At 49.5% G+C, this 13573-nt stretch overlaps 1 long non-coding RNA gene across 1 annotated transcript in view; it reads right to left on the bottom strand.

The window, feature by feature from the left end:
* LOC308628144 overlaps nt 1-10886 on the bottom strand; it is a 57535-nt gene extending 46649 nt beyond the window's left edge. The window contains exon 1 of the long non-coding RNA XR_014017501.1: nt 9389-10886. This is a non-coding gene — a long non-coding RNA (uncharacterized lncRNA). The remainder of the gene's footprint in view (nt 1-9388) is intronic.
* Nucleotides 10887-13573: the final 2687 nt, after the last annotated feature.

The following is a 13573-nucleotide window of genomic DNA, read 5'->3' as shown; positions in this document are numbered from 1 at the left end:
TGGACTATTGAATCTCTTTCCCCCAGTGGTCTACGGCTCCACAGCTCATGTTACCCCTGAGCCTGGAAAAAAAAGAAGCCTGTGGAATTCCTCGGATGCTGAGGTTGGAGTGGATGGACCACTGCTGGGGTGGAGATCTGGGGCCCAAAGAAAGGTCATGAGTACATGGCATATGAATCATCTATGCCTTGATTTTAAAAAAAAAAAAAAGGGAAAATTAAAACAGGAAAATGGGGGGCTTCCCTGGTGGCGCAGTGGTTGAGAGTCCGCCTGCCGATGCAGGGGACACGGGTTCGTGCCCCGGTCCGGGAAGATCCCACATGCCGCCAAGCGGCTGGGCCCGTGAGCCATGGCCGCTGAGTCTGCGTGTCCGGAGCCTGTGCTCCAGAACAGGAGAGGCCCGCATACCACAAAAACAAACAAACAAAAAAAACATAAATGGCCAAAAGGCATCAATTCCAAGCTAACACTATAAAACACTTACTATGTGTGGCACTTTTCTAAGAATTTTTCATGAAGGAACTCCTTGCATCCTCGAAACAATCCTCTGTGCTCATTGCTCCTGTTCCCATTTCACAAATTAGGAAACTGAGGTCAGGAGGCACAGATGACTTGCCCGGCAGTGAGCAGCACAGTAAACGGAGGTCCAGCTCCAGCAGCTGCTCCATCACAGGGCCCCACAGCCTCCCCACCGACAGACGGTCCACGAACCAGAGCAAATGGCACTGGGCCTGGGGGAGCCGCCAGGAGCGAAATGGAATTTGGGGGCATGCCTCAGGGGAGGGATGGCAGTGCGTCTCAGCCCACGATCCCATACGTGTGCAAGGACATCCTCTGTGCCCGAGAGAACGTGTGCCGTGCTGAGAGCTGCAAGGCCGGAGGCTGAGGTTTGCCATCTTCCCCCCGGGGCAGATCATCTCCCCGCTGCTTGCGTGTTTCTTGTCCATGGTGGCTGAACACAGTTTAATGCTTCTCTCCTAAAAAGTCAGAAGAGTCAAAAGACACACTTGGGGGATGTGTAGGAGGCCAGTGACAGGAACCACGCCTGTGCTTAGTCCCTGGAATGGCTTCACACAAACAAAACTAAGGATGCCTATCCCCAAACAGGAAAGTTCACCATCAAATAGGCACAGACGGTCAGGCTGTGTGCTCCTCACTTGAGGCCCCCGCACCTCGAAAAAGCCATCAACCCCACTGGCAGAAATGCTCCAGGGGTCAGGCACCCAGCCCCGGCTTCCTCCTGGACAGGCCCCTTAGCTGGGGCCCTCGAGGCCCTGAGAGTCACTTGGGGTTTTATCCCCCAGAGATAGGGACATTGAGGCTCACGGCCACTGGTGGCAGAGGCCCTGGACCCCCATCTGCCTGGCCCACAGCTCCTGGCTGAAGGGTTCTCCACCTGGGAGGGACACCCCTCCTCTGGGGGACCTCAGCGCACGCGGTGCCCAATTCTGAACTTTCACCCCAGTGCCACATCCTTCCTCAGGGTGACATCCCGAATCTCAAAGCTGCCCAGATTAGGAAAACAAGCTCTAGATCTGTGCCGTCCAGTAGGGTAACCACTAGCCACATGTGGCTATGTGCCCTTACATTTAAATTAATTGAAATGAAGTAAACATTTAAATTCAGGACCCAGTCAAACTAGCCACATGTGGCTGCAGTCACTCATTGGACGGCTTGCTCTGGAGGTTTGGGAAGCCACAGAGGACACCATGTGACTCCCATGGGTCCCCCGAGCGTCTTCTGTTTCTTCCCCTCTGTTATCACGCTCTTTCTGCCCCCCAGGTCAAGACGGAGGCCCAGGTTAGAAGAGGTCCAGCAGCGGGCCGCGGGCAGCGGGCAGCACAGGCATGCAGAAGGCGCTCCCACCGGACACAGCCGAGGGCAGCTACGGAGGCTGGGAGCTCATGCCAAGACCCCAGGAGCGGTGGCGCACCTCCAGGCAGGGCTCTGTGGTCGGGCGACAGAGCCCCGGGTCATGCGGGTCCCCATTCGGCTGGAGCAGGACCCTGAGTAGCTCTGGGGCCTCACCTTGACTGCTGCAAGTCTTCAGCGTTGAAGCAGCAGTGCTGGCGGCCGCCTCAGTGGACTCCCTCCACCTCCAGCCCCGGTTTCCTGGAACCGGGTAACCCCTGGATTGTTTAATGATACCAGGACAAACAGGGATCCCCAATCATAAAAGAATCTGAATTCCCCAACAGGCAGGTTGAGGGGGTAAAGTAGGGTAAGCTTGGAACAGATTTAATGTAATTTAGAGATTTGGAGAATAAAGGAGTGTTCCAGTTTTGATGCCTTAGCATTGGAGGCTGAAACCCTTACACCCTGAACAAACCCATTGAATAAGTGGAGCAATTAACAGGGAGAAAGAGGAATGGGGAAGTAAAAATGGACACAGGGTAGATGACCCTGCTCTGAGAATCCTTATCTGAAAACCCACATCGTCATTTCCAAAGCTGACTTGAGGCTCACCAGCTATGCACAATAGGCCAGACCCACCTGCCATCCTCAGAGGCACTGCCAGCGTCACCCATAGTCCAAAGGACCACCCACAGTCTAGAGGGCCACCCATAGTCCAGGGGATCACCCACAGTCCTGAGGATCACCCACAGTCCAGGGGACCACCCACAGTCCAGAAGCCATTCCCCCCGCACTGGGACCAGCCTCCATTCTCCATGACGAGGCCCTCCCAGGGCCTTCCTCTGCACTGGGCACACAGGGGACAAGGCCTTGGGCCCGTAATACTCTCAAAATAAAATGTTTTAGTTTATTTTCACATCAGAAGAAAAACCTGAGTATAATGAAATTGAATATATAATAATAAATCCAGTCTGGATGACATGCATCTTTGTACCAAGACAGTCATGATACTTTTTTTCATCAGGAAGGGCCCACGAAGGCAAAAGCACCTGAGGGCCATGGAAGTCACTCTGCAGCCCTGAGCCTTTGACTGTTATACCAGAGATATGAAATGCAGCTGCACACAGAAGCGACCCTGACAACGCTATGGACACTCCTAGTTGACCCACAGATTGAATTTCTCCACCAGTGATTTCTCCCACCTCTCTCTGCATCATGCAGGTAAACCCACTCCAAAAAGAGTCACATCTCCAGGTAAAGCTCCTGGCCTCCCAAACCTGCTCCATCTGCTGGCTCTGCCAGCCTTAGCACTGGCTTCCTTCCTCCAAATTGTCATATGGTTTCAAGGAGGCTGCTGGATTTCCAGCCATCACCTCTGCATTCCACACAGGAGGAAGGAGGGACCTGAGGGGAAAAGGTTAAGCCTCTTAGATGTCAAGGTCCTTTAAGGAGCTTTCCTAAAATCCCCAGCTACCCCGCTGCAGACTATGTCTTCCACTGGCCACCCCATCTATACAGGAGCTGGAGGAGGAAGGCGCTGGGACAGTGCAGAGCAAGCAAAGCACAGGAGGGGCCTTAGGTCCAAGGTGGGGTAACAGCAAACACTCGTCCTCCCCCAAATCCTTCCTGTCCTCATGCATCCTCCTGGCCCTGATTGTGTCCCTAGATAAAACAGGCAGTTGTGTGGAGTGGAGAATGTGACCGTTTCCCCGTCTCTGGCCTTTGATCAGATTGAGTGATGTGAATAAAATGCAGCCCCTTGAAGCCCAACCTCTCCTACTTCAGCCATTCTGCTCTTCGCTGGAACCCTGCCCAGCCTTTGAAGCCAGGTCTGGGCAGTTTCCTTGCTGCACCCTCAGGACTGGAAGGGCGTGGTCCTGACTCAGGAGGCCAAGGAGCTGGCTGTGAGGAAAGGGGTGAGTCATGAGCCCAGACATAGCTGAGATTCCTGGTGTGTCCCCTAGTGGGGAGGTGGGGGGGTGGGGAAGAATGCTCAGCTTGGACCCATTCTATAATGCGTCTTCCCCAGGCAGGAGGTGCTGTCAGAGGTGAGGGCTCCCCACTTCCTTGGGCCAGTCTCCTGGGGCACCTATGGCGGCCTGACCTTATTGGACTTATTTATGACTATTTCACCAGAAAGATATAAATAGGAGAGACCTGTCTGCGGGTTCACATCTCTGGGTCCAAGAACCAGACGGTTGGGTTCAAAGCCAAGCTCCTCTACCTACTAACAGTGTGACCTTACTCATCTCCTTGAACCCTCCTGTGCCCCAAGTTCCTCATCTGGGTGATGGGGACGATACTTGGTAGAATCTGCACACAGTTATGGGAGGACTCAGTGAGGTCCTATGTACAAAGCATCCAGAACCGTGCCTGCTACCAAGGAAACACTCCATAAACAAAGCAGTGCTCGAATTATCATTATTTTATTGGATAAATGAGAAATATTTGCTAAATGCATGAATGAAAAGAAATCCTACTTAGATATAACAAAAAAAATCAAACAAGTGATTTCTGTCCCTTTGAGTGTCTCCTCCAGTTGTTCAAAGCCCTTGAAGCCACAGTCTCTTTGTAACCCCCTCCTGATACTTCCAGTGAGAGCAAGGTGGTTATTTCATGTCTGCTTTTTGCCCCTCTCATATCCTTTCTCCTCTGTATCTTCAACAACCCCTGTTGTCAGGGGCAGCAATGTGCCCAGTTATAAAACAACATTTCCTAGGATCCTCTACAGATAGGGGGCCAATGAAAGACTTAGGCAGAAAGGGTTAGTTGGGGATTCTAGGAAGGCTCTTTAAAGGAGCCTGACATCTAGGGTTCTTAGCCTTTTGCCCCCACCTCCTTCCTTCCTCCTGTGTGGAATGCAGAGGTGATGGCTGGAGCTCTAGCAGCCTTCATAAAACCATAAGACAATTTTGAGGAAGGAAGCCAATGCTAAGGATGGCAGAGAAGAGAGATGAATGAACTGACTGCCCTTTGACCTTCACCCTGGACAGACAGCTTGCTTTGTCTTTTTCTACCCGAGAGAAAGTAAATCTAACACTTGTTGGAGGCACTGTTATTTTGTAATTTCCCTTTATACCCCTTTATATCTAGCTGAACTGAGAGAAACCCATGCATTCCTCTCACACTCTATAAATGATTTGTCCAGTGAGAATAGCTAAAATGATACATTTCTGCCATCATTAAAAATTCCCATGTTTTAAGTATGATACATTTTTGAAAGGACAGGGTGGCTAGAGGGCTAAAAGTCCCTGTAGCAGAAGTCTTTACTTGCAGGATAATCAATCCTGAAAGCAAAAGATAAGGAAGAAAACTGTAATGGATAAGACTGGCCATCACTGTTAGCTTTTCCAATTATACAAGATGCAATAAAACCAGTTTTTTTGTTGTTGTTGTTTTATTTTTTAATCAGAGTAATCCTCTGAGAACAGCCAAGCATCCCACCCACCCCTCCTTCCTGTGGCCTCGACTTCCTTCTGATCTGTTGTTGGCTTCTCCCTGCCTGAGCTCTGTGGTCTAACCAGAACCCTCCTGAGTCTGGTAGGAGCCCAAACCCTGCCCCGCAGCACTGCCCCACCCATGGCGCTGGGCAGAGTGTCCTCTGGATTATGGCACAAGTGGCAGCTACAGGGAAAAACTCCCCACAAAGCGGTGCCATTTAAGACTGACATATACACTGGAGCCAGTGCCCAGGATGCAAAGCCTAAACTCAGAAAGGAGATGGACAATGCACTTGGTGCCTTACTTTGACGGGGCCATTCTGGAGAGGGCAGACGGAGCAAAAGGACACACTTCTCTTGGACCCCTGCAGAATGAGTGTAAAGATCTGGCTTTTGAGGCACTGCATGATCTTGAATACCTCCAGAATCAACAAGGAAAGGTCCTGTTACGTTCCCCCAGGTTTTAGTTTTAAGTGTATCTTACTTAATATTTTCAATATGAGTCAGCTCCATATACTATGATGATTTTCAAATAACCAGAAGTTGACTGTAGCTGGCTTTAAGACAGGAAGCATGAGTACAGAATCCAGCTGCTTCCACCCCGGGGGCAGGTCTGAATTCAGTGGTCCTGTATTTTCTGGCTTGTGACCTCAGTCTGCTGGATGATGCACAGAACCCTCCTGGGCCCCTGCTTTTCCTGACTCTCCTCTCCTGATGGGGGAAAGGGGCTCTCCCATCACCAATGCACTCCTTGAAGCAACTGCTCTGCCTGACACACCCGCCTGGGAATCCTGGACCTCCAGTGAGTTGAGTAACGGGCCATCCTTTCTACCTTCCAGGGTGGGTATGTGTGTATGTTGGGAGGAGGGGGTTAAAGGTAATATACAGAAAGTTACTACCGTATGGTTGGAGCTGAATGAAATGGGAGCTGTTCTCACTGTGATGATGTGACGGATAAGTATGATGATGATGATGGTCATGATGATGGTCGTGACATCTAGAACCCCAGGTATTCCTGGAGAGAACCAAGAAGCACTTCCCATTCACCTAATCAATAAATATCCTGCAAATACAGAACGTGCCATGTAATTCATGACACAGACAGGATCTTTCTTCCGGGGCATGAGAGCCAATTCCTTCTGGATTCACAGGGTTCAGGGCCCAGGGAGAGGTGGAAAGGTGTGTGGGTATATTTCTAAATCACTGAATGTGTACTGAATGGCTGTTGAGTCTCCTTGTAACTTGTGTGTCAATTATCACTGATCTTTACAAGGACCCTGGAGGGTGGTGCTATTATATTCCCATTTCACAATGTTGAAGGTAGGACACCAAGAAGTTAAGAAACTTGCCCAAACTGCCAAACAGCGGGAGACACACAGACACACACACACACACAGACACACACACACACACACACCCCTATCGGGTACCATGGAAACCTCGTGCGTGGCAGGAGGTAATGAGAGCCCAGGTCGGGGTGTTGACTAGGTGTGGGGAGTGGGGGGCCAGGCCAGCAAGCCATAGCCAGTCCCCAGGCTGAGGATGCCATGACCATAGGGCACCGGGCAACTTCCAAATGTCATTAAACTCTCAGCATTTGTTTGTTTGCTTGTTTGCTTTTGATGTAGATGTCCTTTTAAAACGTCTGCTCAGTCTCTATCATAGAATGTTTCCCTCTTTACTCCCTGCCTTCATCCATACTTAGAATCAGCATCTTTGGGTAGTTAGAAAAACATGACCAAGCAGCAAATCACATTAATAAATGCTCTCTTTTCAGACCTAGCCATGGCCTTATTTCTGACCTTTTTAAATGACTCTTTCTCCTGATTACAGAAATGATAACAGCAGTTCATCACAGGCTTATGTCTCATGGGTAAGAGACCAGTGGACCTCTAGCATCCATACAACTGCCTGACTTCTACATGACAGAATCAATGTCTACGATACAATCAGCCACTTCAAAGCCACTTCCCAACAGTGCTTATCCGGGAGGATTTAAAGACAGTGATAAACACAAGTTTGATACCTGATGTGGTCTCTGAAACGAGGACAGGAGAAAGTGCAGGCAGACATGGAACACAGAGGCATGTCCTAAGGCATTTCTCCTTTTACGGGCTCTTCTCTCCGTGAAGATGGCATTTCTCTGAGCGCTTACGAAGATTACTCACCAAGAAAGAGACACTGGGCAGGTCTCCCACCTTGGAAACCCCTGGTCTCTGCCTGGCTGAGGCCCCAAGTTGACACTGGTATGGCTGTAGCTCAGCCTTGGAACACCGCTGATCCCACTGGAATCGCAGGATCTTGCTTGAAAAAGTCAAGGCACTGACTCGGGGAGCCCAGATACCTTTAGGGTCCAGGTAAGAAGAGAAGCTAGCGGAGCTAACATTGAGGGGGTCCCTTCTGAGTCCAGACCCTCTTCTACGCACTTGGCAGACGCTGGTTCTCTGAGTCCTCCCAGGCGTCCCCTGAAACGGGTGGTGTCACGCACGGTCTGGAAGCCCAAGGCTATAAGAGCCTTGCGACATGAGGGTTCATCAGGGCCTGTGACCCAAAGAATATGGGATCCCCTACAACAGTCTTTGGAACACAAGAAACCAATCCCGGGCCGGTCAGCAGGACTTAATGGGGTGGATGGATTCAAACAGGCCTGCGTTGGGCCCTTGAGCTGCTAGCCTGCAACCCAATCGTTAATTTTTTTTTAATGTTCTTAATAGTTTTCTCATTTTATAGATAAGAAGAATAAAACTGGAGGGAGGTTTTCTTCCTCGGAATCCCGCTCTCGGATTTTAAGCTGACCATCTTCCCACGCCACGTGTCACCTGCAGAACTTGGGCTTTGAAGCTCACACGGTGACCGCCTCTCCCACTGGGTCCCTCAGCCAGGACAGCTTCAGCCCTGGGCCACCCCAGCCTTTCATAAACTCTGGATTTTTAATTGAACCAACCGTATACTCAACCAATCCGGTCATGGCATAACCTAAAAACCATCAATGTCAGCGAAAGGAGATGGTCCGACACAGGGACCCCTCCAGCCACACATAGCAGAGCTGGGACCGAAGCTGGAGGCGTCACCAAAACAGGGGAGGCATCCAAAGTTGGTTTTAACGAAGACCAAACAGCCGAATCCTCCTACAGGGGGCCCGCCAGCCACCACACAGTGCTGGGGGCAAATCGAATGTTCTCTCAGCTGCTCCAAGTTTAGAAATCAGGTGCTGACTCATTAGTAACCCAGGAAGCCCACACACTCAAATGACTGTACTGAAAAAGCTCTGTCATACCCTGCTTACTGATGTGCAGATTTTTAAGCAAATTTGAAAAATGTTTACCATAAGGTATTTATGACATTTTAACCGTTTCATTTACAGTAACCAGACGACATTTGAAAAAAAAAAGTTTCCTGTATTTTACTTGACAGTAAAGCTAAGCTTTATCAGAATGTTAACAGCTTGAGAAACACATACCGAGGTCAAGTCGGGTCTCAAAACCACTCAATTCCCCCTTCCTCACCCCCTGCCCCCCAGTCCGCGGCATAATTTTCTTTCTGATTTTACTATTGTTTGTGACTTTTCAGTGTTAAGGAAAGGCGAAAGACACCAAATAAGCTCCTGGAATCTTTCTCATGCTCTTAGAGAGAAAAGCCAAAAGTCTGCCTCTTTATTGTGTATTTCTTGCACTAAAAGTGGGCAGCTCAGACCACGCGGCCAGAAATTGCTCAGAAGCTGTCTTTCCTCCACCTCTGAGAAGCGGAAGCCAGCCCGGCCTCAGCACCGCTGGGTTAGTCACCCACCTCCACCTCTGAACTTCCCTTCGGCTCCACAGAGGAGTCTCAAACAGCTTTTAAACCAGCCAAGCATCACTGTCTCCTCGGTAATAAAGGATGAGCATTCTCACAATGAACCGCTAAGAAACTCCAAACAATCAGGTTCCCAGACAGTAGCTACAGGGACGAGGGCAGAGAGCCACCTTTCTAAAGTCAAAGATCTTCAATGTCTCAACGAAACACAGTATCCACTCCAAGACCCCTCAGCTTTCCTAGAGCTGAGACTCTGAGGCAAACTGCAGAAATGAACATGAAAGTGACAGAAACCTACTCACCAGGGAGAAGCTGAGGGCTCCACCTTCCCAGGACCAGGCTGTGAAGATGGAAAAGCAGATGCTGGCTCAGGCACAGCCCGCCTGGAATGTCAGTTTGAAACTTAAAAAGCAACGACCATACAGTCAGTTATTTCCCTCCATTCCCAATGATGTCCACACGATTGAGACTCAAAAAAAAAGGCGCACACCTCAGTCTTCATTCTCATTGGAACGAGATGACTCATGCTGACTCACAGCCACCACTTCCTCTCCCGACATTCTCTTCATACTTGTGAGCTGGGCTGGTCCCGTTCCCAGGGTCTTTGCAGCCCTTCCTGGAAGAACAGCCTTCCTGACCCCAGCAAGCAGACCCAGCCACTGCCCTACATGTAGCCCTGGGAGCCTACACTAGGGAAATGCTTTATTTAGGAGATCTGGGAACAGCTGAAATAGAAAATGCAAGAACTTCCTATGCATTTGAACCTGCAATAGACACTGAAATTTTGTAACGGATTGCAAAACTCCTGCACTAAACTGCTCTTTTCAGGGCATTTCAGGGGGGAGAGAGGAATGAGGTATTATCTTCTTCTTGCAGGAGGTTAGTTTGCCCTAGTCGTGCTTATTTCAGTGTATGTTTTCTCCTGCACCTCTTCCTCTGATAGAGTAATAAATCACGGGCTCTAAAATCATGATCTCTTCAAAGCTATTTATTAAGAGTTTGTATGCCCTGTTTTTAAGATCAAGTGATGTACCAAATCTCTTCAATCCATCTTTCAGGCTTCAAGACTATGCCAGATTTGAATATTCAAGTCCCAAGGAATGAAATGAAAGTAGAACCCTGGCAATTTTAAAAACCGTTGATGAATGTTTCCATGCAAGAACTGAGACTAGCCTCTGCCTCCCAGTTTTCTTTGGAATGATCCCGGGGGTGGGGCAGCCTTCCACAGCTTCCCACAGTTTTAAGTTATGAGAGGCAACGGAAGAGCAGAATCCGTGTGATGTTGAGCAGCCAGGAAGCGTGGCTGTGGCCGCATCAGGCCCACCCTGGTTTCTGGAGGGTGACCCATGAGAGACCAGGGGTGAACACGGGTGCCCTTCACCCTTTCTAACTCAGTACCTGTCACTGTGCAGGCCACACTCTGATACCCCTAAAGCACAGAAAGCAAATGAGGAAATGCTGTTCTGGAAGTGGGCAGAAGACCCAGGCAAGCGGCATCTGTGTGCACCCGGGAGGGGTCAGGAAACCCACTCTCCATTTACAGCTGGATTCATTTTAGGGAAATAATACTTGTTCATTACTCTAGATCTCAGTTCTTTCAACAGGGCAATCGGGGCATTTTCTATCAGACAATACCAAGTGCTTTGAGGTCCCTGTGGACGTTGCAGTATATTAGTCAACTGGCCAAATATTCGTGTTTCTGGCAGTGTTTTGGTTTTTGATTTTTTTCCAGGAGCGTGGAAAGCCTGTTGGTTTTCTGGAATTTCAGAACGGCTATGTTGTGCAATTCGTTGCAGTGTGATTTCTTTTGGGGGAGAGTGGGAATGGGGGTGGGTGCAGTGGGCTCGTGAGCAGCCTGTCCTAAAGGGACACATCTTAGGACGTGAGGGTCTAGCAGCCCCACGAGAAGCAGGCATTGATGCCAGGAGGCTGTGAGGGCTATTGAAGCAGGGATTATGAATTGTTATTTTTGTGCTATATGTAGAAAGCCAGCCTCTACTTATGAAGACGTGTATTAGGTCAACTCATTAATCCCTGGGGGGAGCTGAAAAATTATTAATTGGAAAAAAAAACCACCAGGAAGGAATTAAAGAAATTTGAAATAGTTGGGAAAGGTAGGCTCCAAGGGACAGCCACTCCCTCCTGCCGGAAAGGCCCTACCAGAGGCGTCATTGCTTTACCAGTGGTTTCTTCCTCAGCCACGCTGTTTCAGTGACGCTTCCGGAGTCCTCCAGGGCAAGGCCTCCTCTTATAGCAGGAGCCTTGAGCCACCACTGTGGAAGGACAGTGGAACTGTGTTCTCCATGTAGTGTTGCATCGGATAATCCCAGGGATAATGTGTCAATTCCTGATTGCCCCTCCTTCCAAAGCTCTTCTCATCCGGGCCAGGAAGTGGGAAAGGGCCCCAGTGTGAGAAGGGGCTGCCATCAATACATTCATAAATAAATTATTTATTAAGGCAAATCAGCACCACCTCCCATGATTGTTAATACGGAATGTTCTAGAGAGGATTCACTTCTGCGTAGTTCACCAGAAAGGAACCAATGATGACATTTTAAATGTGGCTACATGGAAACACGTTTTAAACATCGGCATGCTTTTTCCCCAATGAGAATAGCACTGGAAGAATTTAGGTTTCCATGACTTAGGGAAATAAACAAGTTTCACTCCTAAAGACAGCGAACGGTCTGAAGACGGTGCATACTAGCATTGGCACAGGATTCTTACAAATACTGATGGCTCACATTTAAGAGTATTTAATATGTGCCAGTCGGTCTCCTAAACACACACAGGTATTAAGACCTCTGATCCTTCAAATAGCCCTATGAGGAAGGTAGCGACATCATCCCCACTTCTAGCAAAGACTCCGAGGCACAGAGAAGGCCAGGAGCCTGCCCAGGGTTGCAGAGCCCAGATGTGAACCCAGGCGGTTTGGTGTCAGAGGCCACATTCCTAACCACCAGGCCACAGGGATTCCCAGGAAGGACTTTTTAAGAAACCTTTGCACATACATCCCCTTACCGCATGACGTGTTCTCCCAAATTCTGCAGCTATGTGTAAGGTAGACGTACTTCCTATTCATTAGAGAAGTGAATAAACACCCTAGCCTTGAAGTGCCCTACCCCTTAAGATGGGAACAATTCTCATTAATGGAAAGGGTCAACTAGAATTATCCACTGACACTTCCCAAAGAGTCCCATGAAGCTGCACATGCCAAGACAGTGCTCACCCCACATGAGACACGAGGGTGGCAGGGAATATCCTCAGTGGTCCTCCTTTCACTTGACTAACAAATCTCATCACCATCACCTCCTTTGAGGGAGAAGATCCATCCCTCATTTCAACTCGAGCCCCTCCCCCTCTCTCCACCTCACTTCTTCTCCAGGATTTTGCTCCTAATCACACACAGGCCCTCTCCCTCCATCATCCTTAACCTTTTCCTGTCCACGGGCCTAAACACAGGCCCAAGTCTCCTCCATCTGCAAAACACCCTCCCTGGCCTTTGACCCTGTGAAGCAGACCCCAGGGATGCCCCCATGTTCATTCCCTCCCTCCCTGTTGGCAGCAGCCTTGACGTTTGGTTGGAATTGACTCCAACCCCTACACCCAAGGGAGAAATTTGATTGGATGAAGCAAAACAAGAGAATCCCACTGTGACTGATTCTGGGATGGGCTCCCGGGCCCATGTCAATTAGGGCATCACTACTTTTAGCCATGGTGATGGGCTCAAGGGTATGGCCATTGCCTCAGGGATGACAGAGAAGAATGCACAGAACTAAAGAGTCTCATTCTTGCTTTTAAGTTTCAAAAGTCGAGGACAGGGTACTATGAAGAGAGAAGAAAAGACTTGTAGGAGTGGGTGAAGCCAGGCAACAATACACGGCTGTGCATGTTGTACACGGCACAACCCCACGGGGTAAGTTCCCCTGTAAGTAGCAAGGCTGGTCACAGTCCCAGGTGATACATCTCCAAGACCTCTCTATGATCCCACAGGCTGGGCAATGAAGAGAGCTGGGGGAAAGGAACAGAGAAAAGAGTGTGAACGCTGCCCCCAACCCCAATGGCTTGGGACAGAGAAGCCGTGCCACTCACCCCAGAGCAGCTCAGGGACTCTTAGAACAAAGGGACGTGATGGACATTGGAATGATGGGAGGTTAGAGTTTAATTGGCAGTGTTTTTTCCATCCTGGTGGAACTGAACTCAGTGGTGCTTTTAAAATTGAGGGCATCTTCAATTAGATGGAATCTAGTCTGTAAAGCCAGGAGGCTGGAGGAGTTCCCAGAAGAACGAGGGTAGAAAAAGGAAACAAGAACTGAGCCCGGGGCCCCGCATCTTTCGGGGGTCGGGGGTGACGAGGAGTCAGCAGGAAAGGAATGGAGGCAGCGTCGGGAGGAGCGGACAAGGTAAGAGGAAGACAAGTGGAGAAAGGGCTTTAAGAGGAGAGAATGATCCCCTGTAAATCACTGCTGAGAGGTCACGTGAGGTGG

Source organism: Mesoplodon bidens (assembly GCF_964165515.1).
Source record: "Mesoplodon bidens genome assembly, chromosome: 14".
NCBI lineage: Eukaryota > Metazoa > Chordata > Mammalia > Artiodactyla > Ziphiidae > Mesoplodon > Mesoplodon bidens.
Note: the sequence above shows the minus strand (reverse complement) of the source record. Positions and strands in the feature narration are given on the sequence as shown.